Source organism: Melanerpes formicivorus, unplaced genomic scaffold (genome assembly GCF_026170545.1).
Source record: "Melanerpes formicivorus ecotype bairdi unplaced genomic scaffold, bMelFor1.0.p_v2 SCAF_78, whole genome shotgun sequence".
NCBI lineage: Eukaryota > Metazoa > Chordata > Aves > Piciformes > Picidae > Melanerpes > Melanerpes formicivorus.
In genome coordinates, this window is record NW_027142430.1 from 2,357,885 (window position 1) to 2,384,712 (window position 26,828).

At 47.5% G+C, this 26,828-nt stretch overlaps 1 long non-coding RNA gene across 4 annotated transcripts in view; it reads left to right on the forward strand.

The window, feature by feature from the left end:
- LOC137454266 (uncharacterized) overlaps positions 1-26,828 on the forward strand; it is a 153,029-nt gene that overhangs the window by 117,703 nt on the left and 8,498 nt on the right. The window contains exons 1-3 of one of the 4 annotated variants that reach the window (XR_010990568.1): positions 14,511-14,636; positions 23,918-23,979; positions 25,322-25,538. This is a non-coding gene — a long non-coding RNA (uncharacterized lncRNA). Of the gene's footprint in view, positions 1-14,510; positions 14,637-16,977; positions 17,816-22,287; positions 22,988-23,917; positions 23,980-25,321; positions 25,539-26,828 lie in introns of those variants that run through there. The other 3 variants (XR_010990570.1, XR_010990569.1, XR_010990571.1) reach the window with 3 other exon arrangements.

A 26,828-nucleotide genomic window follows, 5' to 3' on the forward strand; every position in this document is an offset into this window, starting at 1 on the left:
TTGGAGTCAGTCAGAACAGCTGATCTGAGCTGGCTACAGTTGTATTGCATACCAGAGCTGGCACTGCAAAGGGGGAAGCTGAGGGAAGTGCAGGGGTTGTGCTTCTGCTTCTCCTGTTTGTCTCCATCTTTGGAGGAGCTCACTGTCAATACAGAGTTGGAGAGGAGTTGACAGAAGAGCAATGTAGCCAGAGATGGAGAGAAGGATCCTGCCCCTCTGCTCTACTCTGCTGAAACCTCATCTGGAGTACTGTGTACAGGTCTGGAGCCCTCAACACAGGAAGGACCTGGACCTGATGGAGGGGGTCCTGAGGAGGGCCACAAAAATGCTCAGGGGGTTGGAGCAGCTCTGCTATGAGGATAGGCTGAGGGAGCTGGGGGTGTTCAGCCTGGAGAAGAGAAGGCTCCAGGGAGACCTAATAGCAACCTGCCAGGAACTGAAGGGGGATAAAAGAAGGATAGAGAGGGACTGTTTGCAAAGGCCTGCAGGGACAGGAGCAGGGCCAATGGCTTCAAAGCAGAACAGAGCAGATTGAGATTGGATGTGAGGAACAAGTTCTGCACCAGGAGGCTGCTGGAACACTGGCACAGGTTGCCCAGGCAGGTAGTTGAGGCCCCATCCCTGGAGATATTCAAGGTAAGGCTGTACAGGAGTCTGAGCAACCTGATGTAGTTGGGGATGTCCCTGCAGGAGGTTTGGACTGGATGAGTTTTGGAGGTTCCTTCCAACCCAGACCATTCTGTGATCATTCTTTTCCTCAGGCATGACTTTGTGTGTGTCCTCATGGTTCATTGTTATTCATGCCAGGTTTGCTGGGTCATTAAATCTCCTTTGGTTTAACCCATGTGTCCCTTTTCCTTTTCCTAATCTTTCTTCTCTGCTTGGGGGGGGGGGACACCCTCAGGTGATGGAGCAACTGCCAGAGTTTAGCCCTGGATACAGACTAGGTGGAGATACAAGGCTGAAAAAAGAGATGGCCTTAAAGCCCACAAAACCTGTTTCCAATCCTGCATGAGTAATTTGAGATACAGAAGATGTCTGCCAAAGGTTAAAGCAGCAGCACCAGTTCAGTGATCTCCAGATCAGCCAAACCTCTGCGTGTGTTTAGGGAGTCCTATGGTATTTAAATCACTGAGTGCCAATCCTTTTCTGCCACTGTCTGCTCCTCTCCACCATATGCATTTCCCTACTTTAAAGAGAGCAAGAAAAAAACACTCCCAGCCATGCTGAGTTGCTGCTTTGTATTGCTCCTGAAAAGGAGGGGGAAACCTGCCTGCCTTGTCCAGAGAGCAGGACAAGAAGTTAGGATCTTAAATTGCAGGGAAGGTGCTTTGGTCAGGCTTTGGAGAATTTTACTGAAGCAGAAGGAAGGTGTAGGTCTTCAGCACTGCACTTAAGAGCCAGATAAACAAGGCAGGATGCTGGGTTGATCAGGTCTTAGGGAAGAGAGAAGGACTAGCTGATTCTTGATTGCACAATGCTTTCTTAAATGGTGTCCTTGAACCCATTTTGTCTTCCCTGTCTCCCAGTTCTGATATGTGATGCCAAATTACCTCCAGGAAGCTGAAAGGTCTGTAGGCAGAATGTCTGCTCTCTTCAAAAGCAACTGGGCCCTAACAAAATTGGAAAAAACAACAGGCAAGCAAAGGACCTGGGGTGTAAGAAGTTAAATAGATGCAAAATCAGAAGCTGGTTCTGCTCTCGTTTTGCTAAGGGATCCTATTGCCCTGATAAACCCTGCTCAGGCTGAAATGTATACCTAAAAGGGTATGTGACAGGGCAGAACTAAACAGGAGACAATTATACCTCAGCTACCCAACAAGCAGGTGTCTGTAACCAAGGTGTTTCTGCAGGGACAAGGTCCAATGTCCTTTTAAAATGTGTTCTACAGAACTACAGAATGCTTTGGGTTGGAAGGGACATCTAAAGTTCATCCAGTCCAACACCCCTGCAGTGAGCAGGGAGATCTTCAGCTAGAACAAGTTGCTCAGAATCCTCCTCTAGCCCAGGGGCCCCAGGCCCTTCTCCAGCCTGGCTGCCCTGCTCTGCACAGGCTCCAGCCCCTCAATGTCCTTCCTGCAGGGAGGGCCCAGAGCTGAGCACAGCACTCCAGCTGTGGCCTCCCCAGTGCTGAGCACAGGGGGATGGTCACCTCCTGGCCCTGCTGCCCACCCTGCTGCTGACCCAAGCCAGGAGGCCTTTGGCTTTCTTGGCCCCCTGGGCACTGCTGGCTCCTGCTCAGTGAGTGCCAACCAACACCCCCAGGTCCCTCTCCCAGCTGCAGCTTTCCAACCACACCTCCCCAGGGCTGGAGCTGCCCATGGGGTTTTTGTGACCCAGGTGCAGGACCTGGCCCTTGGCCTTGTTGACCTTCACCCAATCAGCCTTGGCCCATGGGGGTCAGCTGTCCAGGTCCTGCTGCAAAGCCTCCCCAGCCTCTAGCAGCTGGGCACAGCCACCCAGCCTGGTGCCACCTGCAGAGTTACTGAGGCTGCCTCAATGCCCTCACCCAGGTCATTGATAAAGGCACTCAGGAGGACAGGTCCCAGTGCTGAGCCCTGGGGAACACCACTGGAGGCTGGGTGCCAGCCAGACTTAACTCCATTCCCCACCACTCTCTGGGCCTGGCCATCAGGCAGTTTTTCCTCCAGGGCAGAGGGCACTGGGCCAAGCCCTGGGCCAGGAGGGTCTGCAGGAGAATGCTGTGATGTGTCAGGTGCTTGTTTCTTCTGCTGACAGTGCAGCTACCTTGGTTCCTTGTGGGAGCCACCTAAGCACCTATCATAAATTTTATCCTGCTCTCAGGAAAAAAGCAAAAGCCCTTCAGCCACTTTTGTGCCCTGTGAAGACACCCATGCTGGAGCACAAAATGATGGCACTGAGGCTTTGGGCAAGTTCTCTGCTCCTGTATTTCCATTGTCTCTCTTTGTGCCTCCCCTCCTTTTCCTCTCTTTCAGGAGCCATTGTCTTCTGCTGATCTTCTGAGTTGGTTCTCTGGAGGTCACAATTCTGTTAGCACCCTGCTCTGCACCAGGGGCTCACTCCACTGGCAAGATCAGCAGGTGGCAGCTAGACTGGGAGATTGTTTAGTTATTATTAAAGCCTTAAATGGTGTACTTCAAACAGTAGTGCACTTGCTTTGGTCTGCACAGTGAAGGTGGCAGCTGAACATCAGAGTTGGAAGTTGTGGTAGTCCAACCCAGACACCTCCCTGTACACACAGGACATTTAAACAGCTAATGCATTTGTGCAGATAAACTTCACTTGCCTCATGTTTGGCTCCAAACCAAGCTAAGCCTCTGATTCACTGATAAGTTCTAGGAAACCTCCACACACGTTACAGAGGAGAAGAGGTTTTGTTTTGCACAGGAGCAGCTAGCATTTGCCTTGGTCTCCTCTTGAATTCCCTGTTGATTTTGATGGTAGCAGAAGCGGGGCAAGAGAGTGACTCCTGAAAATGTCACCTTGGAGAAGCATGGATTGACAACAGAGCCCTGTGCGAGGAGTGTGTTATGAGGAAGAAAATAACATCTTGGAATAGGAAGCCCTGATTTTGAAGGTCTTTTGACCTTACTGAGAATCTGTTGCTGCCCAGAGAGCAGAGTGACATTTCAGTCATCAAACTAACTGAGCTGCTAATGCAGATGGACCCCTGGCCTGCTCTTGCAGGTGGAGAGGCCATCCATACCATTCTCACTTTCTGCACCCTGAACATAAAGCTGTCTTTTTTCCTCCATCACTGCCATCACTCTAACTCCTTCAATGGCTTTCATGTGACCATTCATGGATTTGTACTAAAACTCCTAGTTTATGTCCTTTTGGAAATCAAGGGAAGATTAATTTCTTTTTCCTGACTTACAATATTTTTATTTTCTTTTCTTCCTGCAACAGCAAGATGACTTAATAATGAAATGTTTTCAGTGTATAGCTGAATGCTAGAAGGGATCAGGTTGGAAGGGAGCTCAGAGCTCATCTGCTCCAGCCTCCTCACCAAGCCCAGGGACACCTCTCAGCTGCTCAAGGCATCAGCCAGCCTGGCCTGAAACACCCCAAGCAAGGAGGCAGCCACAGCCTCCCTGGCCAGCCTGGGCCACATTCTCACCACCCTCACAAGCAACAGCTTCTGCCTCAGCTCCACTCTAACCCTGCTCTACCTCAGCTTCAAACCATTCCCCCTTGGCCTGGCTCCAGATACCCTCAGCAAAAGTCTCTCTGCAGCCTTCCTTCAGACAGTGGCAGGCAGCTCTGAGGTCCCCCTGGAGCCTTCTCTTCTCCAGGCTGAGCAACCCCAGCTCCTTTAGCCTGTCCTTTGCTCACCTTCGTGGCCTCCCCTGGACTTACTCCAGCGCTCTGTGTCCTCCTTATGTTGAAGACACTGGAACTGGAGGCAGGATTGGAGGTGAGGGTCTCACAAGAACAGAGCAGAAAAGACAAAAAGCATCAGATTTGAATTTCTCATCAGCCAAGTTGGTTCAGACAACTTCAAACCCACCTTTGCTACAGCAAAATTGTCTCTTTATTAGTGGTGATAGAAAACCAGAGAAAAGCAATTCCTTTGTCAAAGCTGAAAAGCTGAATTCAGGTATTGCAGTGATTTCTGTCCTCCTTCCAATCCTTTTGTGGTGTTTAAAACTACTGCCATTCAAGCCCTGTGAAAAGATGTGGTGTACAACAGTGTCTTGCAGTGTACTGCAGGGTACTGCAGGGTGGAAAACTGGAGAGGAAGGGAGATCTTGGGGATCCTGGGGAAAAATGTGTCCCTACCAAATTGTAGCTTCTGGATGCTTAAGGTGAAATAGAGCAGAAAAGAATGCAGAAAGCAACAAAAAATGCACAGCCATGGCCTGGAAGTGTAAGGTGCTGACAGGTTTGGCAGGGTTTAATGTTTTGAAACACTTTACCAGGTGTAGAAACTTCTGTGGCATATTTTGGCTTGGTTTTGCTGGTAAAGTTTGAAGCCTGTTCAACCCCCAGCGCTGGAGGAGGGTCGGTACCTTTCCATCTCACCGCTTCTATTTTCCTCTAGTGAGGTTTAATGGCATCCTTCCACTGCCCCCAAAATCTGAAAATCATAAAAATCACTGAGTCCTACAAAAGAGCTCTTTGCCTTCTCTGCAGCTGTGCTGCCTGATGGTTTGCTTGCCACTGTCCAGCCTGTTTGAGGTGTGACCCAAACCCCCCCTGCAGTGAACAACACACCTGTGATGCAGGGCTATGTGAGAAGGACCTCATCACTCTGAGCATCCATCCCAGAGCCACTGCAGCTGGGGGCTCACCTGGGGCTCTTTGGGGGTGAAGGGCTCTTGTCTTCTCTTCCACCCCTTGGGGACCAAAGCAAACATGTATCTTAGGACAGCATGGGCTGCTTGGGGTGGCTTTGGTGGGATGCTGATTTTACTTCTTTTCTTTCAATAGAGAAACATCAAACATCTTAAATTGTGCCAGGGCAGGCTCAGGAGGGAGGCTAGGAAATATCTCCTCCCGGAGAGGGTTCTCAAACATTGGAATGTTCTGCCCAAGGCACTGTTCGAGTCACCATCCCCGGGGGTGTTCCAGCAGTGTGTGGAGCTGGTGCTTAGGGACATGGTTTGGTGCTGACCCTGCAGTGTTGGGTTGAAGGTTGGATTGGATGAGCTTGGAGGTCTCTTCCAACAGATGTTTTCTGTGACTAGGAAAAATGTCTTTACAGAAGGGGTGATCAGTTATTTGATCAGGCTGCCCAGGGAGGTGGTGGAGTCACCATCCCTGAAGGGGGCACTCTGGGCCATGCTTTAGTAGTCATGGTGGTGTTGGGTTGACAGTTGGACTCTGTCTTCAAGGTCTTCTCCAGCTGAACCAATTCTATGATTCTAACATTTACTTAGCTGCCCACAGATGAGACACTTTGCAACCACAATAGTTCAAACAAGTTGAGTATCTCAAAATCTGTTCATTTCCAACTAGGAAGCAAGGAGAATACATAAACTTAGGCTGCATAACAACCTGTCTGAGATGTCTAGTCCACCCTTGGGTTTTTGTTCCTTTTTTAACCTTAGGGCATGCAATATTAGCTAATGGATTTTAAACTAGATGCAGCTCACTGGAGAAGGCATTTCCATTTTTTTCCCTGCAGTTTTCACACAGCATTTATATTCCTTGCTGAATTGGAGTCCATTTGCCTTTGATCATCATAAAGAAATATAAATCAGCTGCAGCATTCCTTTTGATTATTTACCCTTTTACACAGAAGCCTTAGGCAGAAGGGACTTGTGTTTGCTCTTGATTAATTTGCTGTTGCACCTTCTAAAGGCTTGTGCTGCTTGTGGATGGCTGTAGCAGAGACAAGTAATTTTTTTTTAAGGCTGAAAGAGTGGACAAGTCATAATTCCCTCTTATTAATCCTGTTTCAGGAGAGATGCAGACAAGCCATAAAACTACCAGGTTTTAAACAAATGAGGTGGGAAGTTGTGGCTATGAGGAGGTTTTATATAGCAGCTATTTCACATTTCTACTAGATAAACCCCACTGTAATTTCTCAGCAGTGCTCACAGGCACTGTTAGTCCAGGAATTACTTGAGGTTAACCCCCTGCACATTAATTAGAGTTTGCTTGCATCAGGTCAGACTTTTCTGGAAGCTTTTTGACAGATGGAAAAAGATTCCTAAAAGAAAAATTCAGCTTTGAGGAAAGGTAGAGAAACACTGGCCTCCAGCCTGCTAATTTCCAAACCCCTGTAAATCCTGGGCTGAAGAGAAGCCCTGCCAGGGGAGAAAGGCAGCACTGCCTTACAGGGATGAGAGACCCGGGCTCTGGTATACTGTGAAACAGGCTGGGTGAGTACAGAGACAAGGCACGGGAATGGGTGATGGGGTGGGGAGCACCCAGACATCTGGCTCTCAAGCCAGGGGGCTGGAGGTGGGAGACTTGATGCCACCTACTGCAGGAAATATGAGCCCCCAACAGCCACCCTCCTGACCCCAAACTCACAGTCTGAGCAGGAGGGAGAGAAGGGATCCTGCATTTCTGAACCAGGTCCACTAAAACCCCAAATGCAGATCTGGAGTTTGAGTTTCTGTCCTGGACTGATGCAGGTGGAGCCTCTGCTTTAGGTGCAAGTGGTTGGGAAGCCCCTTGGTCGTTCACAGTTTCACCTTCACTTTATACATGAGTGACTGTGGGTGGGGGGGGTTGGGCAGTGGGTTTTGTCACTCAGCAGTGATTTGGTAAGAACAAAGAGTAGGTGGCATGCACATCTGTGGGAGCCTGGAGATGAGCTCTAGTGCTATGTTTCATTGCTAACAGCAGCCTCAGGTGTCTGGCAGGAGATTTACCATAAACCATTCCTTCATTATAATTTCTGTGTTCATTGTTTCACATCTTGCAGGTATCTGTGAATCATCAACCCTCTGCTTTTCAGGGCCAGCCCTCAGTCTAAATGATTAAATGTCCCACAGTAAGCTCCACAGCGTTCTCAGGTCAATGCTTTTACTTTAACTCCTTACTTTTAACAGCTTTTCCATAATGTCAAGCGTTAAGTGGTCATTGCAGATTATCTCCTCTTATCTTAACATGAAAAAAGTCAGCAGATGGTAAATGTTTCAGATGTGCTGACCACCCTTCCTGAAACACTTGGCAATGGCCAGGGATTTTATTTCTTAGCCACTGGTAACAGATGTACAGTAGAGTAGCAAATGATCTAACAGCTGATGGGTGAATGGATGGATGGGCATGCACAACTTGTTTGACTATGATTCTCCCTCTGCAGTTTTACAGAGGGCCAAATATCCATCCTGTTAACAAACAGCATTTTAGGATGGGAAATCTATTTTGTGGACGTTGCCTGGAAATCTGGATAGCCTTCCTGTGTCTTCTCGTGGTCAATAAGACCTTTGGCTGGGGTGAGCTGGTTTCTACTGTGGGACTTTGTAACACTGTGACCCTCTAGGCAGTGCTGTGGCGTTCCGATGCTAGAGGTGCTCTGGGAGCTCAAAGCAGTGCTCCTGTGCCTGGGGACACGGTGCCTCCTCCCAGGTGTTTGCACCTGAAGCAGATGAGGCTAAGGAAGCTGCTATCTCATTTCCTCTGTCTTTATGCAGGTAAGGGATGGATTTGGGTTTTTTGTAACATACAGGCCACTGGCTGCCCAGCCTGCTGCTCATTCATTCTCTAGGAATATCTTAAATTGGTTAATCAAAATAAACATTAGAGTTGGGTAATTCTGCAGGGATTGTGAGGAAGTGTTTCTGGAGGTGGGGGTCCAGTGTCTGCTGGCTGCTGTGCTGTGAGCTGAACGTCTGCCTCCAGCAGCCCCAAGAAGCAAATACTGCAGGGTCAGGAGCTAATGGTGCCTCTTGCTGCTTTGCAATTTCTTGGTGACAGTGATAGATTTTAAAACAAATTGGTGCTTGGATTCCAGGGGGAAATTCCTCAGCAGATTACAGAACTATCAAGGAGGGTCAGAGGCAGAGTCTAACCTCTCTGACAGTGTCCTGTTGCTGTCTACCTGTCACCAACACCTGCCACAGGGCGATGCCTCACCCCTGCCCGAGTGGCACATGCTATTGTAATGCTGAAAAGCTGTCCCAGCCTTTCTCTATAAACATTTTAGTACATTTTTGGTGCTCTTCTTGTATGTGTGGTAGAAAGGATTCCTCTTTTCTTCTTTTCCCTATCACACACAAAGTTATTTGTCCTGTCCCCACCAAGTATCTCTTGTACAAGAGGCCAAGGACAATAAAAAGGGAAATAAACATCTAGGCAAGACCCAAATTGTCAGAGAGGCCATCCTGATGACAAACAAATCCACTGGTGAGGCTGGAAGCTGAAGACATTTAACTGGCAGAGGGCTCCTACAGATGCTGCTGGATAGTTTGTGATGTAGTGAGGAGCAGAGTGAATTACAGGAGCATCTGCCTTTGTGCTGTGTACATCTGGGACACTGAGGAAAGATCTGCTTGCCCTCTGCCCCATGCTTTCTTTCAAATAATTTCAGTCCATACACAACTTCCTGAGGAAAAAGTAATGGACTGGCCACCACCAAACCCCTTCCAGACCTTAATCCAAAAAAAGAGTTGGAGATTAAAGAAGGCATCCAGAAATCCATGCCCTATGTGAAGGTATTGGTTGTACCTAGGACAGAGACAGCTGTTCCTCTGTGCTGAAAAAAAAATACCTGCCACCAAGGAAAACACAAAATGTTCCATTGCAAAGTTACAACAGGATCAGGTTATTTACTTCTGCTTCTGTAGAGCAGACAGCGTTGATGGTTGCAATACTTCGGTGCTGTTATCCATGCTGTTCAACTTCACTGCACCAAACAGATACAGCCCTGGAGAGACTGGGATGCTCAGGATACCAGGGCTTTGCTGGACAGACACTGTCCCACCACCCAGCATGGGGAGCATGGACTTTCAGGTGATCTGTGCTCCACAGTGGTCCTACAGAACCACAGAGCTGCTCTCAGTGAGGGCAAAAGAATCCTTCCTTGCAAGGTTTTGAATTTCTCCTTAATTAAGACAATCCCAAAGTCTGTCTTTTTTAACCTGTTCCTGCTGACTCCCCTCTGTGATGTGGAACTGCTGCAAACATACAGCAGAAATTCCAGGCTGGTTGCAGAGGAAGGTAGCACCACAGAGCATCCTGCTGCTGTTGCAGACTGATGCAGTACCCTTGGGCTTCAGCTGCCAAGCTGTTTAACCACATCCACTGTCATCTGCTGTCACTGCTACCAGTACCAGAGGTCTCAATTAGGGGCTGGATCTCTGCAGCTTATCATTAAGGAGCAGTGAAGGAGCAGTGGTGCGGTAGGTTGTGATTATTTTGACAAGGGGATCATGTTAAACCTCTGTACCCTCCCAGAGCAAACCGCACTGCATCACCACGAGCAGGAGGTACGTTTCTCCAGGCTGATGCCTTCCCTGTTTCTAGCAGTGCTTTTCAGCCTACAACATGACTTGCTTCCTTCCTTTGCTGCCACTAACACTGCATGACCAGGTGTGGAGCTTTATGCTTTGCCATCCTTCTAATCTGCTGTTCTTCCTGCAGGACAGCTGCCTGCATCGAGGTGTTGCAGCTGCAGGGGCTGAGTCCTTTGCTCTTGTTTGCATAAAGAAAACCAACCGTAACAATCCCCTTTGGAGCTTACGTGGTGGCGCTCGCTGCCTTTCATCCCCAGACATCTGAAACGTGATTCCTCTCCTCAGCACAGACAGAAACATCTCTCAGCAGTGCTCAGTCCAGGCCTATCAATTTAACAACCTTCCCTTGGATAAAAAAAAAACCCAACAGTGAAAATGAATAACCCTCTTCCTAGCAGAGTGATGAGTGGAACCGTGGTTTTGTGGCTTAAATTATTGATTGCCCTTAAGCATCTCATTGCCAGGCAAACAAGAATGTACTTTACAAATAAACATCAGTTTAATGAGAAAAAAATCCATAAGACAAATTGATTATGATTCCTGCTTGGGTTTGATTAGGAAGGGTTTACAACCAGTCTGGAAACTACTCCTTTCAGGGTCTGCACTCACTGTTTACTGAACTTGTACATATGGTTGAAAACCATCAAGAGGAAGTTGATGAGAGAATGGCAGAGCTACCCTGGAAGGGGGATTTGCTGAGCTGGATCCTTCCTTGCTCAGACTGCAGAATGCATTTATAGAAGTGATTCACCATACGGCTGTGGGAAAATGTTCAAATATTTGTGTATCAAGTTTCAGACTTCCATAAATGTTTGCTGCAGAAAGTCACACTGACTAGAAAATAGCTTTTGGGGCTGTTTGCTATAGAGAGTAACGCTGACTACAAAATACCTCTTGGCTTCAAATCCTACATTTGATTCAGGAAACCCACAATGACAGAATGAAACAACTGCATGAGCAAGACTTCACTCTCAGAACCACAGAACGGTCTGGGTTGGAAGGGCCCTCCAAAGCTCATGCAGTCCAACCCCTCTGCAGTCAGTAGGGACATCTCCTGGTGCAGAACTTGTTCCTCACATCTAATCCAGATCTGTCCTTCTCTAGTTTGAAGCCATTGTCCCTGGTCCTGTCCCTGCAGGCCTTTGCAAACAGTCTCTCTCCATGTTTCTTATAGCCCCCTTCAGGTACTGGCAGGCTGCTATTAGGTCCTGGAGCCTTCTCTTCCCCAGGCTGAACACCCCCAGCTCCCTCAGCCTGTCCTCGTAGCAGAGCTTCTTCAACCCCCAACTCCTTGTGTGGTGAGTGCCCATCGTGTATCTGAACTCCTGATGTGACCCTTAGTGCCACATCCACATTTACAAACCAACTGCTAAATCCAGCTGTGCCATTCGAGATCTTCAGATCTTTCAGCTCTTGAAACTATGCATCCTGCTAGGACTTGGCCCAACAGATGGTCTCAACAACAACAGCATGTGAGTCCTAATGTCTGCCACAAGCAGTCCTGGTATGTTCACTGGTAATTCCCCATTCCACCTTCCTGTGTGGAGAAGAAGAATCTTACCATGGTTGTGTAGGATCAGTGGTGAAAAGTCAGTGCAAAGAGCTGCTCCACCACATTCTCTGTTAATGCAGTCCAGGTTAGTGAAGTTAGAGGAGCTCCTAAGGAAAAGTCTGTTTTAACAATATCTGCTGAAAAGTGCTCTGTAGGGCCACATCCTACAGCTGAAGTCTCTCTGGTGCTACTATCATTCTTCTCCCCCAGGATAAAACCAGAGTTGCTGCCCTAGACTGCAGGGCAGCACTGGAGTCCCCATCCCTGGAAGGGTTTTGAAGCCATGTGATGCTGAGGGACACTGTTTAGTGGGGACCAGGCAGTGCTGGGTGAACAGCTGGACTTCAAGGTGTCTTCCACCCAAAATGATTCTGTGGTTGTGACCCCAGGCAAAACAGAGCTTGACCAAAGTGAAGCCTGGCAGAGCATGGCCCAAACTGTACTGACATTGGTAAGCAAGGCTTAGCCATGGCCAACATGCATACTGTAGTGGGGTTGGTTACTCTTAGGTCCACTCTTCTTTTCTGTTTGCACTTCCATTCTTCTTTGCAATACAGTAGGTTGTTTTCCTCATCACCATGCAGTTGAATGCAGAGGAAGACAATGCATGGCTCTTGCTGTTTTCTGTACTTTGGAGCACAAGAACTTGAGTTGGAAATCAGTTTGACATACCCACTACTGTGAACGCTGGATGCTCATGTAGGTAATTGAAGAGTACAAGATAATGACCTGGCATAGTTCAGCAAAACTGCTGCTACTGCAGTGGTAACAAAAAGTGAGTAAATGCAGGAGGAGCTTCTTGCCCACAGAGGTCGGGGGACGGTGCTGTCATCATTCAGTCCAGTGGATGCAAAATATGATGAACTGTCATTTACCAGGCTCACAAAGATCATAACCATCTGTTTGAGTCAGTGATCACAGCTACCTCTGGGACAGGCTCTTTGTCCTGAAGAAGAACTGAAGCTATTTTGGAAAGCACATCCACTCTCTATCTTCATCCAAGAAAACAACCACAAATCAGATAGATTAGAGCAGTGGCTGGGTGATACAGGAGGTAAGGTTGTGCATGTCAGCATTTCTATTAGGCTGCTAAGTAACCTGCTGTGAAAAATCTAACCAGCAGCATGGATGGTCCTTGCAAGTAAGTTGTCTCCTTATTTTCTCCAGATTTTAAATCACTGGTCATTTTGAACTCATGTCAGCTTCATTTTGCTGCTTGGCACCTACCAGCTTCAAGAACAGCCTTGTGCAGATACTAATACCCGAAATACCACCTGTGAATGGAGATTACCTTGAAAATCATCCTCAGCATCAGCAGACATTGGCTCAGGTTGGGAGGGATCTCAGAGCTCATCTACTCCAAGCTCCCCACCATGCCCAGGGACACCTCTCAGCTACATTCAGCTGCTCAAGGCCTCAGCCAGCCTGGCCTCAAACACCCCCAGCAAGGAGGCAGCCACAGCCTCCCTGGCCAGCCTGGGCCACACTCTCACCACCCTCACAAGCAACAACTTCTGCCTCAGCTCCACTCTAACCCTGCTCTGCCTCAGCTTCAAACCATTCCCCCTTGGCCTGGCTCCAGACCCCCTCAGCCAAAGTCTCTCTGCAGCCTTCCTGCAGGATGCCTTCAGGTGCTGGCAGGCAGCTCTGAGGTGCCCCTGGAGCCTTCTCCTCTGCAGGCTGCACACCCCCAGCTCCCTCAGCCTGTGCTCCCAGCAGAGCTGCTCCAGCCCTTGGATCATCTTTGTGGCCTCCTCTGGCCTCACTCCAGCAGCTCTGTGTCCTTCTGCTGGGGACACCAGAAGTGGATACAGTACAGTCCCTGTTGATGGTAATGGAGGAGTTAAGGCCCCAGCAGTTTTGTGGAATGTAGGCTTTAAAAGTTTATTAGTTTAAAAAAAAAAATCCACAAGTTTAGTCATCTTGGCTTGCTTTTAATGAAAAGATGTTTAAATACATAGAGACATAAAGTAAATATTCAAGTACAAATGATTCACAGATGCATTTTTGAAGCTTCCATGAAAGATTTTAATATAAAGGATAAGCAAAATTACCGGAATAAAGCTTGTGGATACCGAGTTCTTTGTTTCCTTTAAGAATACCTCCTCAGTAACTGAAATCCACCCACAGAGAAGTCTTGTGAATCAGACAAGATCTTAAATAGGCCAAACTGACCTGGGAAGGAAGGAAAAGGCAGAGTTGCAGCCACTGTCAGTGGAAACTGAGAAGACAGAAGTCTCAAAGCCTCTGCTTCATGGCAAGGACTCTGTGATGCTGTGAGACTTGCAGGTGAGAAGCTGGAACACTCTGCTCCGAGACAGGCTTCACACAAAACATTTCTCCAGTCCCTCACCTGGCCATCAGGGCACTCAGGGAGCTCATTTTCTGTATCAAAACAGGGTCACTGATGGGCCAAAGTTGAAGGTACCTCTGGAGACCATCCAGCCCAACCCCTGTGTAGTGAATGGTGCTTATGGCCAGGATTGTGCCCCAAATATTTCTAGAACATACTTCCGTGTGTGTGTGTCAATCCTCCTTTGTTCCCCCTCCCTTCTGGAGGCGGCAGGGGGGGATCCTGGCAACACTGAGTCCAAGTAAACAACGTGCCTGGGCTTGGTCCCACCCCTGTGGTACACAAGGGCAAGGCTATATGTTTGCTTCCCTGTTTACAGTGTATGCTTATGCCATAGTTGGTAAATATCAGTTCATTGGTTAATCTTGGTGCTAGCAACAGATGCTCACTGGACCTGTATTCACTGGGACAAATGGTAAAGAGGGGTTGTTTGGTACATGAGCCCCCTTACACTCGTGATGGAGCCTGTATCTGTGTGTGTGCCAGTGCTGCCCTGCTCCACCTTGCCCAGGACTCAAAGCAGCGCTCCAGGAGGCCTCGCGGTCCTTCGCCACCGTCACCCAGCTACGTGAGATGCCGTGGACAGCACCCCGTGGGATCAGCTGCTGCGTGATCCATCGCCACAGGAGAACGCCTGGTAGCCTGTGTGAAGCAGCGCTGCTGCCCTGCCCCAGCCCCCCCGAGCGGGGAGCCTGTGTGCCCTGGGAGCAGCAGCAGCCAGGCAGCACAGCCACGCGGTCGGCGCCATTTCCTGTCTCCTTATCACAGCACATCCGTGCCACATCCTGCAGACTGTAAACATCATCGAGGGAAGACTTCATGAAGCTCTCAGCTGGTGAGTAAGCCAAGCCAGCCTTTCTTTGTAGAATTCCAGCAAGGGTAGCATTCAAATCGCTGCGGGTGGAGGGCTGCCGGTCACTGACCAACCCCTCCCCCGCTGCTTTCCCAATCAGTTTCGATTCTAAGTACTGTGAACCATTTGATTTAAGTGCCCCTACATAAACATTGTGTAAAGGTAGTTCCACCAACAGAGTATCGATGCCTGTGAGGGGTGACTGTCAATGTCCCACTGCAGAGTTTTTATATATAGAAATGAACTATTAACTTATATATTCACTGATATATCGGCTGCTTGTTTCTGAGGACATATGCACAACACCCTGCTTGAGCAAGGGCAGCAAGGGCAGGCTTGGGTTTGAATTTCTGCAAGGATGGAGGTGCCACAGCCTCTCTGGGCAACCTGATTCTCTGCTTGACCACTTTCTCTTCCTGTGCTTCACTTTGTGCTTGTTGGATCTTGGCCATTCAGAGGGCATCACTGAGAAGAACCTTTGTCTGAATGAACCCAACTCACTCATGCTGTGGCTCCAATCCCTTAACCATCATCATGCTCCTTTTCTGGACTTGCTCCAGTGTGTCCTGACCTCCTTGTGCTAGGAGGATCGGCACAGGGCCCAGCGCAGCAGGTGTGTCTCCCACATGCAGAGCAGAGGGAAGGGGTCACCTCCTTTGTGCTGGGGGCAGCACTTTGCACAGTACAACCCAGAATGCCATCGGCCACCTCTGCTGCAAACGCACACTGCTGGTTTACAGCCGGCCTGATGCCCACCAGGACCCTCAGGGCTGTCTCTGACAAACATCTTTCTAGAAGGTTGGTCCTAGGACACACTGGTGCCCGGTGTTGTTGCTCCCCAGGAGCAGGACTTTGTGATCTCCTTTGAGGAACTTCATGAGCTCCCTGTCAGCCCATTTCTCCAGCATGTCCAGACCCTGCTGGGTGGCAGTATGATCATCTGCTATGTCAGCTGCTCCTCCCAGGTTTGTACCACCTGCAGACTCTCTGAGGCTGCACTCTGTCCCTTGTGAGGTCACTAGAGAAAAGGGTGAATGTTGGCTGTATCAGGGCAAGTAAAAGTTGTGTCCTGAGCACTCAGAAATTAGACTGCTCCATTAAATCAATGTTCATGGAATGACAAAGATTCATGCATTACTTTTTCCCCCCTCACTAGCAGCACAGAACAGAACAGAAATGCACTTTGGGGAGCAAAATTAATGTATTCAAATAAGATGTTTGTGTCTTGAAAGCAAGCTCTAAAGATCCCTCATTGCCCATTCAATCTCTCTTGGGGCTTTATGGCTGCATGAAGAAGGAGCATTCAATTTGTTAGCCAACTAACTAAGCAAAAAAGAAAGTTGCATAGAAACTATTAACAATGTGTTTTGAAATTAAACCTGGGATGTTTGGACCTCTGTGTCTGTGCTAACCCTAGAGGCTAGATGTATTTTCCAGAGGTCCTGGTGGTATCCAGGCATCCAGTGGTCCAGAAACCACTAAGATCTGGAGATCTTCAAGTACAAGAGTGAAGGTGGTTTTGAGAAACTGTCTTTGGAAATGGCTTTTAAAATTGCAGGCACAGGATGGAAAATCAAACTTTAATTGCTTGGCCTTCAGTTCTGTCTGTGGAATATCAATAATAATATTTTATCTAAGATAGTTCTAATTGTTTTGTTGCAGGAAGCCACATTATAATCACATTAAGACACCTCAGGGTGCCTACCCTGATAGTAGCAGGTCCTGCTGTGGCTTGTTCCTTCAATGTGTTGGTGGTTTGCTCTCTCTGCTGACTATCATTTGTCTTTTCTGGACACAGATTGATCACAACTCTTACCAGGTTGTGTTTAGTTCACTCAGAAAAGTGTGGGTCAGTACTGTGTGAGCTGGGGCAATCAAGCTCATTTCCTGATGGCAGTGTTTTTCCTGAAAGCCTGATTTCTGGTGTTTATGTGTAGGGTGCCTTATAGTCAGGGGTCCCATGTGGATGGGTGGTGAGATAATAGCCAAACAATCAAATAATGATGATTACTTCCCCATTTAGCCAAACTGGTGACTGCAGGAAAATGTGAGCAGTCCTGGGAAGCTGATGGGGATCCATACACATGGATCCTTACTGCTCCTCTCAGAAAGCAAGACACATCCAGTTTGGGTGGTTTGAAGCTGTTGTAAGACATACTGGCTTGCTGGGAACAAGCTGTTTGGGAATATAGGAATAGGCACCACAAAGAGAAACCAGCTGCTTGTTTCTGTGGCAGCCCTTTGTCGTGGGAAGATGGAGCAAGCTGCCCAGAGAGGTTGTAGAGTGTCCTTCTCTGGAGACATTCAAAACTCATGTGGTGGTTTGAGCCTTAACTGAGGCTTAAGAGCTCAGATGGGGGCCAGGTTGAGAATCCCTCCCTCGCTCCCCCCTCCTCTTTCCCAACAGAGAGGAAAAGAAAGGGAAGGAACAAATCCACCAAGAAATAATTTGGGTTTGGCTTGGAAGTAGAGAGGTAAAGAATTTTCTTTAAACATTATATGTATATGTGTATATATTTATACACATATGTAACAATAACAGGCAGGGTTCACAAGGGTAGGGAACAAGAATGGATGGGAAAAGAAAGAAATATGAAATACAAAAAACAGTCCTTTGCAAAGTGTGGAAGCAGCAAGGAGGACCACGTGGCAGAGAAGCAGCAAGCCAGCAGCAACTCTCCTTCATCCTCACAAGGTAGAAGGAAGAGAGCAATGGCTGCAATGTCCTCCCCTTTATACCCCTGCTGGACAAGGTGGGGGGAAAGTGGAACAGACCAATTCAGTTTCCCAGGGGGAAAACACCCTCCAGGGAGGGCAAAAACTCTCACAAGCCCCCGCCTGATGGGCATAGCCCACCACAATCCACCTGGATGCATTTCTGTGTGGCCTTCTCTAGGTGATCCTGCTCTGTCAGAGGGGTTGGACTCAATGACCTCTGGAGGTCCCTTCTAACCCCTACCATTCTGTGAAAGTGTTCATGTGGAAAGGGGCTTTAAACACTTCACACTGAAATATGGAGCAGTCTCTATGCTTCACTCTGCAGGCATGTGGAAAAGCAACCAACAGCCTCAAATGTGCTCAAGGCAGATTTTGTGACACCGTTTCAGCGCTGACATGACATTGATTTAGTCACTTTACTTGAAATCATTCACATGGAGGCAGTAAGTAGCCAAACATGATGAAGTGAGTAAAAGAGCTTTGAAGTTGCCTTCAGATGCTTCAATTTAAACAAATTCCTGTGTAAACTGAAGCCTCACACTTGACATCCCTCCTGAGTGGGAATCTCTGAGCAGGGACAGCTCAGGATCTGAGTGGCTTTTTGCATGCATCTGTCTAATAAAGGCTGAACTTACATTTATTCTCCATGCCAGCACTAATATCCACCCTCTCCTCTGGCACCTGCGACACCTGAATGAGCTCAGTATCTCTGCGAAATCCACCTCTTTGTTAAATTTAATTGTAAATACCTCATGGCTTCAAAAGACATTGCAGGTACAGGTAGCTGGGCAGGTAAGCAGAGAGGGAAGTGTGCAAGCTTACATCTACAGTTTCTATTTGTATCTTATCCATATCTAAAGATGGCTTTCTGCTTGGTCGTATCAGCAACCTTTCCTTATGTCTCCAGCAATGCTGTGCAGAAAAAGCCTTATTAACAGCTAGTAGAGTTAAAGCTAAGTTTATTTTAGACCCAGTCTCCAAAATGACAAAGCACCAAGACTGCATTTTACAGAGGTGAGCTACCAACAGCTAGGACATTGCATGTTTAAGTAATGAATAAATTCCCTCAAGGTTTGGTAACTCAGCCTGGCCACAATTACTTCTATACCTCTATTGTTTCCCAAGCCAGGAGCATATGCATCAAATGCACAGCACTATAGAATAGAATAGAATAGAATAGAATAGAATAGAATAGAATAGAATAGAATAGAATAGAATAGAATAGAATAGAATAGAATTAACCAGGTTGGAAAAGACCTTTGAGATCATCAAGCCCAACCTATCACCCAGCACCATCTGATTAACTAGACTATGGCACCAAGTGCCTCATCCAGTCTCTTCCTAAACACCTCCAGTGATGGGGACTCCACCACCTCCCTGGGCAGCACATTCCAATGGCCAATCTCTCTTTCTGGGAACAATTTCTTCCTAACATCCAGCTTAAACTTCCCCTGGCACAGCTTGAGACTGTGTCCTCTTGTTCTGGTGCTGCTTGCCTGGGAGAATAGACCAACCCTCACCTCCCTTCAGGTAGTTGTAGAGAGCAAGGTCTCCCCTGAGCCTCCTCTTCTCCAGGCTAAGCAACCCCAGCTCCCTCAGCCTCTCCTCACAGGGCTGTGCTCCAGACCCCTCCCCAGCTTTGTTGCCCTTCTCTGGACACCTTCCAGCAGCTCAAAATCTTTCCTAAACTGAGGGGCCCAGAACTGGACACAGGACTCCAGGTGTGGCCTAATCAGTGCTGAGCACAGGGCACAATGACCTCTCTGCTCCTGCTGGCCATACTGTTCCTGATACAGGCCAGGATGCCCTTGGCCTTCTTGGCCACCTGGGCACACTGCTGGCTCATGTTCAGCTACTATCAACCACTACCCCCAGGTCCCTCTCTGCCTGGCTGCTCTCAGCCACTCTGACCCCAGCCTGTAGCACTGCATGGGGTTGTTGTGGCCAATGTGTAGAACCTGTCACTTAGATGTGTTCAATCTCCTGCCCTTGGACTCTGCCCATCGGGAACCTATACAAAACTGGGCAGCAAGATATAGAAACTAAGTCCTTTTGTTACCCTGAAGCATTGTCACTGTCCTGAGGTTGTAATCCAATACAAACTGAGGAAAAGCAAACTAATGGATGGATAAACAGTGTCACTTTGGAGGTAGTGAAGTGAGGGAGAGAGTAAAATGGAAGCCACACCTATTTAAAGGCATTTTATCCAAGAGTTATCCCAGTTGCAGGACCCATCGACCAAAGTTCCATATTAGTATGTGGTTTATGATTCCCCCTGCCCTAGAATGAACCCTAATTTCATTATCAATTCCAGACATCTATGCCTGAGATGTATTTTCAGTGTTTACAATGCTTTTCAAAACAGAACTAATGAACTGTGTGTTTTAAAGGATCCTGTGGGTTTTGTAGGCAGGCCTCTTATCAGAGATAGAAAGCAAATGGGAGCAATAAAGTTTGAAACGATGCCTGGTGTACAAATAAAAGTTGTAAGCAGCAGGTTCAATATCTTTGCATAATCATGACTCATCCAGCTGAATTTTCTGCAAGCTGAGAACTTGGGATGTGACACCATGAAATGCAGTTTCATGAGGGAAAGGAAGTTCTCCAGCCTAGCCCAAACTCCCATGTAAGCAAAACAGAGTCCTGTTATGGAACAGGCAGCAGCTTCAGCCTGGAGAGTCATCCAGCAGCTGTACTCTCCACTCCAAACTGTTCACAAAACCCAAACAAATAAACAAACCAGGTAGAAATATTTGCAAGTGTTCTAAAAAGTTGTCACAGAAATTCTGCTTTGGTCTGATCAGGAGAAGTGTGGCCAGCAGGGCGAGGGAGGTGATCCTCCCCCTCTACTCAGCCCCGGTGAGACCCCACCTGGAGTACTGCCTCCAGTTCTGGAGCCCCCATTGCAAGAGGGATCTGGAGGTGCTGGAGCGTGTCCAGAGAAGGGCCACAAGGATGATCAGAGGGCTGGAGCACCTCTCCTGTGAGGACAGATTGAAGGAGTTGGGGCTGTTCAGTCTGGAGAAGAGAAGGCTCCCAGGTGACCTCATTGTGGCCTTCCAGTATCTGAAGGGGGCCTACAGGAAGGCTGGGGAAGGACTTCTCAGGATCTCAGGTAGTGATAGGACTGGGGGGAATGGAATGAAGCTGGAGGTGGGGAGATTCAGGCTAGATGTGAGGAGGAGGTTCTTCACCATGAGAGTGGTGAAACCCTGGAATGGGTTGTCCAGGGAGGTGGTCGAGGCCCCGTCCCTGGGTGTGTTTAAGAGCAGGCTGGCTGAGGCTGTGGCCAGGCTGATGTAGTGTGGGGTGTCCCTGCCCATGGCAGGGGGGTTGGAACTAGATGATCCTTGTGGTCCCTTCCAACCCTGAATGAAACTATGAAACTATGATTTCTTCCATCTCTGGTTCTCTAGCATCGGAACAGGCTGCCCAAGGTAGTGCTGGAGGGGTTCCAGCAACCTGTGGAGCTGGTGCTTATGGCCATGGTTTGGTGTGGATCCTGCAGTGCTGGGTCAGAAGTTGGGGTGGATGAGCTTGGAGGGTGCTTCCAACCAGATGTCTCCAATATCTTTTTTTCTTTACCCTTCCTTCTGGTTTGGCTGAGACAGCTCTTGCAGATTCAGCTCCTTGTCTGCTGCTCCTTTGCCCAGATCTGATCACAAATCATATCAGAGATCCCAGTCACATGTCTTCTTCTGACCACTCTCAAATCTCCATCTGAATCACTTGTTCACGTTTCTAGAGTGTGATACCTGCATGCACCTCTGTATTATTCCAGTCTTGGAGTTATTTTGTTTTCTGCCACCTCCGGAACAGCCAAACTGTGACAAATTGTTATACTTGGCCGTCGCAAGGGCAAGGTGGGTGCCGGTGGGTGCCGGTGGGTGCCGGCGTTGCTGGGGACTGCGGGGTTCGATCCTTAAGCTGATTGGCTGTTTGTAGTCTGTGTTGCATGGGCTGTGTATTGGGAGATGTTGTAGTTTGGGCTGGGTGCCCTCTGCTATGGGGGTGTTTCCTGTGTCCAGAAGTCCAGCCCAGTGGGTGGACACAGGAAATTAGGTATTTCTACCATAATTCCTGCACCACTATAAAATCCACGGTGGGGTCTGGCACTTCCTCTTTCCTTACTCTCTGCCACCTGGTAACTGGGGGAGATGTCTCCTGGTCATGGGCCTGGCTAGGCCCAAGGCCACGGGGGTGGGGGGGATGGGCAGTCTCAGATCTGGCCAGCTGAGACTAGCCTAGCAGTGGGGGGGGAAGGGAGGGAGAGGGAAGGAGGAGCCCTGGGGGTCTTGGGTGCACCCTTAGGTAGGGATGGGATCTTTCTGGGTCTGTTTTGGTCTCTCTCTTGTCACTGTGCTTCTGGCTTTCTGCACGCACTCACTGTTTTCTATTTAAACTTTCCATCACTTTTGCAATCCGTTTGTCTGGGTCGTTATTTCTGCCCGTGGTGGGGAGGGGGTCTGCCCCAACCCATTCTATGAGAGAAATGGAGGCGGGGAGTGAGGTGTTGAGGCATCCAAGACCAGCTGGGAGCGACAGGGTCAAGAGTGCAAACCATTATCCCAGCTGTGATGACCACAGCCAGCGATAGGCGGGACTGGGGCCTGGGAGGGGGGGGGAGGGGGGGGGCAGGAGCCTGTTTGGGATTTGTGGAGATATTTATGAATAAGTTTGATGTCTATGTAAGCTCAACTCGTGTAGTTGTGGTGAGCCTCTAGGGAATCTGCTCTGTGCCCAGTGCTGTTTTGCCTTTATTTTATAACAGTTTGTATTTGAAATGTAGCAGTGAGCTGGTTCCTCACCAAACATACTGTCTCTTGCTCTAACATTTTACTTTGAGTTCTTGCACCACTTACATCCATTTGCAGATTTTTTTTTTTCCATGCAGAAATATCCTGCAAATCTTTGTAATACCCTGCTTTCATACTTGGCATCTGCTTGGGCAGATTAGATTCTTACAGGAGCAGAGTGATCTGTAGCAGCCAGATGCAGAGTGTAAATGCATATGAGCAAGAACATGGAGGTTCAAAACAAGCAATAAGAGAAACCTACAGACAGGCTGGAAAAATCATGACCTTGAACTGTCTAGGCTTGGTAAGCCCTGCAGCAAGGTTGTAGAGCCTCTGCCTGCGCTGTATCACAGCATGTGCTGCTTAAGTACCTTTGGAGTTGACAGGAAGAAACAAATTTTTGTGGAATCAGTTCAATCATCCTAAACTAGGCATTTAAAATAGGTCACAGAAATGTAAGAGTGGCACTGCTTACTAGTCATTAATTTCAGTGATTAGTTCAGACACAGATGTCTGCACTGTCAGTGTGGAAAGTTTGATGAGACAGAGCCTTGCTCAGTGGGATTTCCCTCTTAAAAGCTTTTGCCTCTTTTCCAGCTCACCCACTGAATCTGTGCTAATCAGCATTTGTCCTTGGCTTTATGGTAGAAATCCTCACCCAGGCAGACAAAATTGCTATTTCTGCACCCAAATAAGGAAAGAGATTGCAAGTGCAGTGGGATGCCACAGAGACTGCACTGAAAAAGTCCTCTGTGCAGAAGAAAAACAAACACAAAACCCCAAAACCATTGTCTTCTTTCATCCTGGACAGAGGAGTGGGTAAGGCCTGTCAAAGCACTCTCTGCTGCACTCTGTGTTGTCATCTTCATGGCAAGCTCAGTTAGGGCTGTGAGGCAGAAGAGTGTTTTGCTCCTGGGGCTGTGCCTCACGTTTTGCTGCAGGCTGGTTTGTAACCTGGCTAGCAGCTGTGCACGAGGCCAGCACGGTGCTCCGAGGTGCCGTGGGGTCTATTTTGCAGTAATATATTAGCTATTTCCAGAGGAAGTAATTCTTCAGGTTCATGTGTTTTCCCTGCTTGTTTAGCCACGGAACCTCTCCCTGGTGGGCAAAGTCGTTAAAGGTCATTGTGTGTGTATGGATACAAGATAAAATTGCTCCAAGAGCTGACTGCTTGTTTATCTGATGCCTTTGCAGTGGGGCATTCTCCTGCAGGTGAGGTGAGCTCTCATCATCACTGTCATTATTCTGAGGAAGCCAATTTAGCACAGCTTTCCCATCTGGAGCACTTTCTGCCAGCTAAAATACAAAAATCTAGTCATAGGCAGGTGCATTTTACCAGATTAAGAAGCATCCTGGGAGTACTTGGGGCACCTTTCTCCTGAGGGAGATTTTTACATGAGGAATGGATCTTGCGTGGCTAGGGCAGGTTGTCTAAGACAGCCTATCCGCTGCTCACAGCACATCTTGTGTCCTCTGTACCCATGGGGGTTGTCCAAATCAATATGAAATAGCCATCAAAGAAGCCATGGAGCCTACAAAGGAACAGGTTGGTTACCAGTGTTCAGGCCAGAAATGCTGCTGAGGGGCAGCTGGCTCTGAGTCCTCGCTGCTGTCATTGCACAGAAAGGTATCTGCCAGGGAGGTATTGGCCTGCAATAATGCTTTAGAGCTGGTATTTGTCTATCATTCTTGATTCTCTTTATTCAGTGGAGATTACTAATTTTATCCCAACATGTTAAATCCAACTAGATGCATTCTGACACCAAAACCAGAGGAAGACTCCCAGACTGAAGACATCAGATATGTTAAAGGTGAGAGGAGAAACAAACGAGAGACCAGGATCAGATCCCTTCTGAGTCCTAAATGAATCTGGCATCCAGACACAATCCAAAGCTACTAATCACCCTGTACAGCCACTTTAATTTCTGCTAATTGAAGCACTTAAAGCCTCTCAAAATTCCTGACCAAGCCACATTTTGAGCATCTTTTCTTAATGCTTTCTTTTTCCTGTTGAAAATATTAGAATTCAGTTTGTACTTCCACCTCCAAGCTGAATAAAACCTATGTAAAGAGAAAAAAAAACACAAAAGGAAGGGAAAAAAAAAAAAAAAAAAAGAAAGGGAAAAAAAAAGTTGGCGGCAAAGCAGCCAAAGAATTGGCCCTGAATTTAGGGGAACTTCTGTTCACAGCTCTGCCTTCCCTCTTTACACAGGTGACAGGGACTGGCTGTAACTTCACAGGAGCCTGAGGAAAGCATTTTCCTTGTGGTGCCTTTAGCTAGGAACCCCTTGCTGGATAGCATCACCCTGAGCTCAGATGTATGAAATCCTCATAACCATTAATTTGTAAACTAAAACAGGCAGCCTGGGACAAGCAGCTGGAAGAAAGGCCTCAAACTTGCACACATGTGTGATTGCAGGTGGGGATACAATTTCTCTCCCCATTTTTAAACACCAGTCTGAGTGGCTTCAGAAAACATTTCTGCACTCAGGATATTTTAAGTAACCCTTAGGTTACAAAGTGAGTTCTTTCCTCTGCCAGATGTTCAGGAATATGATCTTTATAGAGAGCTTTTCCATGCAGTAAAGCTCTCAAAAAAAGAGTAAACATCTTGGTACCTTTCCCTAAAAAGAATGCCTGAAAGCAAATAAATAAATACAAAAATGTCTAGATGCATAGAGACACCTGAGAGGAGGGAGCAGAATAGAAAAGTGAAGATGTCCACTGAGTTAAATAAGATTCTATATTACCCATGCAGAGATCTCTTAGAGTGCATTTCAGCTCTGATGCCTTATTACAGAATTTTGCTTGCTGCTTTTGCCAGTTTCTTAGTAAATTCCACTGTCTATACACTTGGGCTTTGTGTGATGTTGCTGGCTTAGGTCATTTACTGTCCTCAGTTCAGAAAGCAGTCACACACAGAGCACTGAGGGCAAGTATATAGCCCTGAGACAGGTCTGGCAGTACCAGAAGAGAGCTCATTAGGGTTTTGTCCAAACCAGACATGTCTGACCTGTTGCAGATTACAGTGGGAACCTTACTGGAAGCCGTTTGCTGTGTTTACATGAGGAATGCACTGGATAATGCTGTGATTATAAAAATAGGGACTTTTGTTTAGTTGACCTCTCTTAATGTCATTACTTTAATTTTCAGATCCTTTCCTAGCAATCAGCATCCTGGCAGGCAGCTGTCGCTCTCCTGATGGCTTCCCCTGGCACTAAATGTGCCTCCAGCTTGAAGTGACCTCCATGCCTGCATCCACACCTGCTGCTGAGGATGTGGGATGCTCTGCCTGTGCTTCCCATAGTTGTCCCCAGGACATCTAACGTGCCAGAACAGCTCCTGCTCCATATGCTGCAGAAAATTGCCTGTAAGTCTTTATGGACTTGAACTCTGTACTTGTGTGCAAGATTGGGGCATGCTTGGGCTGAAGTTTGTTTGGAAGAGAGCTGGAAATGATGGGAGGTATGGACGGGGCAGGCTTGGCTGGGTTCTGCCCTTCATGGAGTGCTGCATCAGCATGATTGCATGAGCAAGAGGCAGGGTCAACAGATCCTTGATGGCTACTGATATCTAAATCCACCTAGAGCCAGGGAACATCAACAGCTGAGTCCCCTCTTGCCCCAAGACTCAAACACAGCCTCAAAGCAGTCAATTTACCTTCTCTCTTGCTGCCTTCAAATGCCTGTTACATGGGGATGATGGCTCTTGGTGGCAAAATTTATTGGCATGGTATTTTTATTTGCAAGGTGAAAGTGGTTGTTAAAGCAAGAAGACCCCAGGAGATGTGGAGATTATTCTTCCTCCTGCTTGATTTGGAGTTTAGGCTACTCTACAGGAAGCCCTTAGTGGCATCCCAACTTCCTTAATCTACTAGCTGCAGGTCCTTTAAAACTAAGGGGCTTGAATCTAGTCATTTAATTTAGTCCAGATTTGAAAGTTTTTGTATGATCTCCTCTTAATTAATTTTTAATTCCTTTATACATTTTTAATTGCATTATTAGAGTGCTCGAGATGAAATTCACCTAGAGTGCTGCAGAGAGCTAATTAGTCAATGTGTAACGAGGAAGCCTATTGTGTTTGGCACAGCTGTGGAGCACTTCAATTCAAAATATTCTGCCTTTTTACCTTGAAGATTGCACACTAACCCAGTCCCAAGGAAAACTTCCATACACAATATTAACCTGGCAGATGTGCCTGGAAAAAAACAATACAGGCAAGCAAACACCCACTTTCCCTGGCAGGCAGATAATGCTCACAATTAGACCTGAGCTGGTAATGAGACTGTATCTGAACCTGGATTAAAAAAACTAATTGCTGGCTAACCACTAATATAAGAAACTGTAAAAATAATAAAAGAATAAAGCAAACAAGAAGAGAGGCTTCTGCAGAAATGGAATCCACTGTAACACAATGCATTCACAAACACAACAATCTGTTCTAACTGCCTTCAACTCTCACTGCCCACTCCAGTGGCCGAGGATAGGACAACAAACTCTGGCTATGGCACCAGTAGCAGCAATGTTCCTCTTTCAAACTGTAAGGCCTAATTTGTTCTTTATTTACACAATAATGTTACCTGTATGCTTTGGAGCTCTAAATGTGAGCTGATTTCCTTTCTGAATCACTGAATGGCTTCAGGTTGGAAGGTACCTCAGAG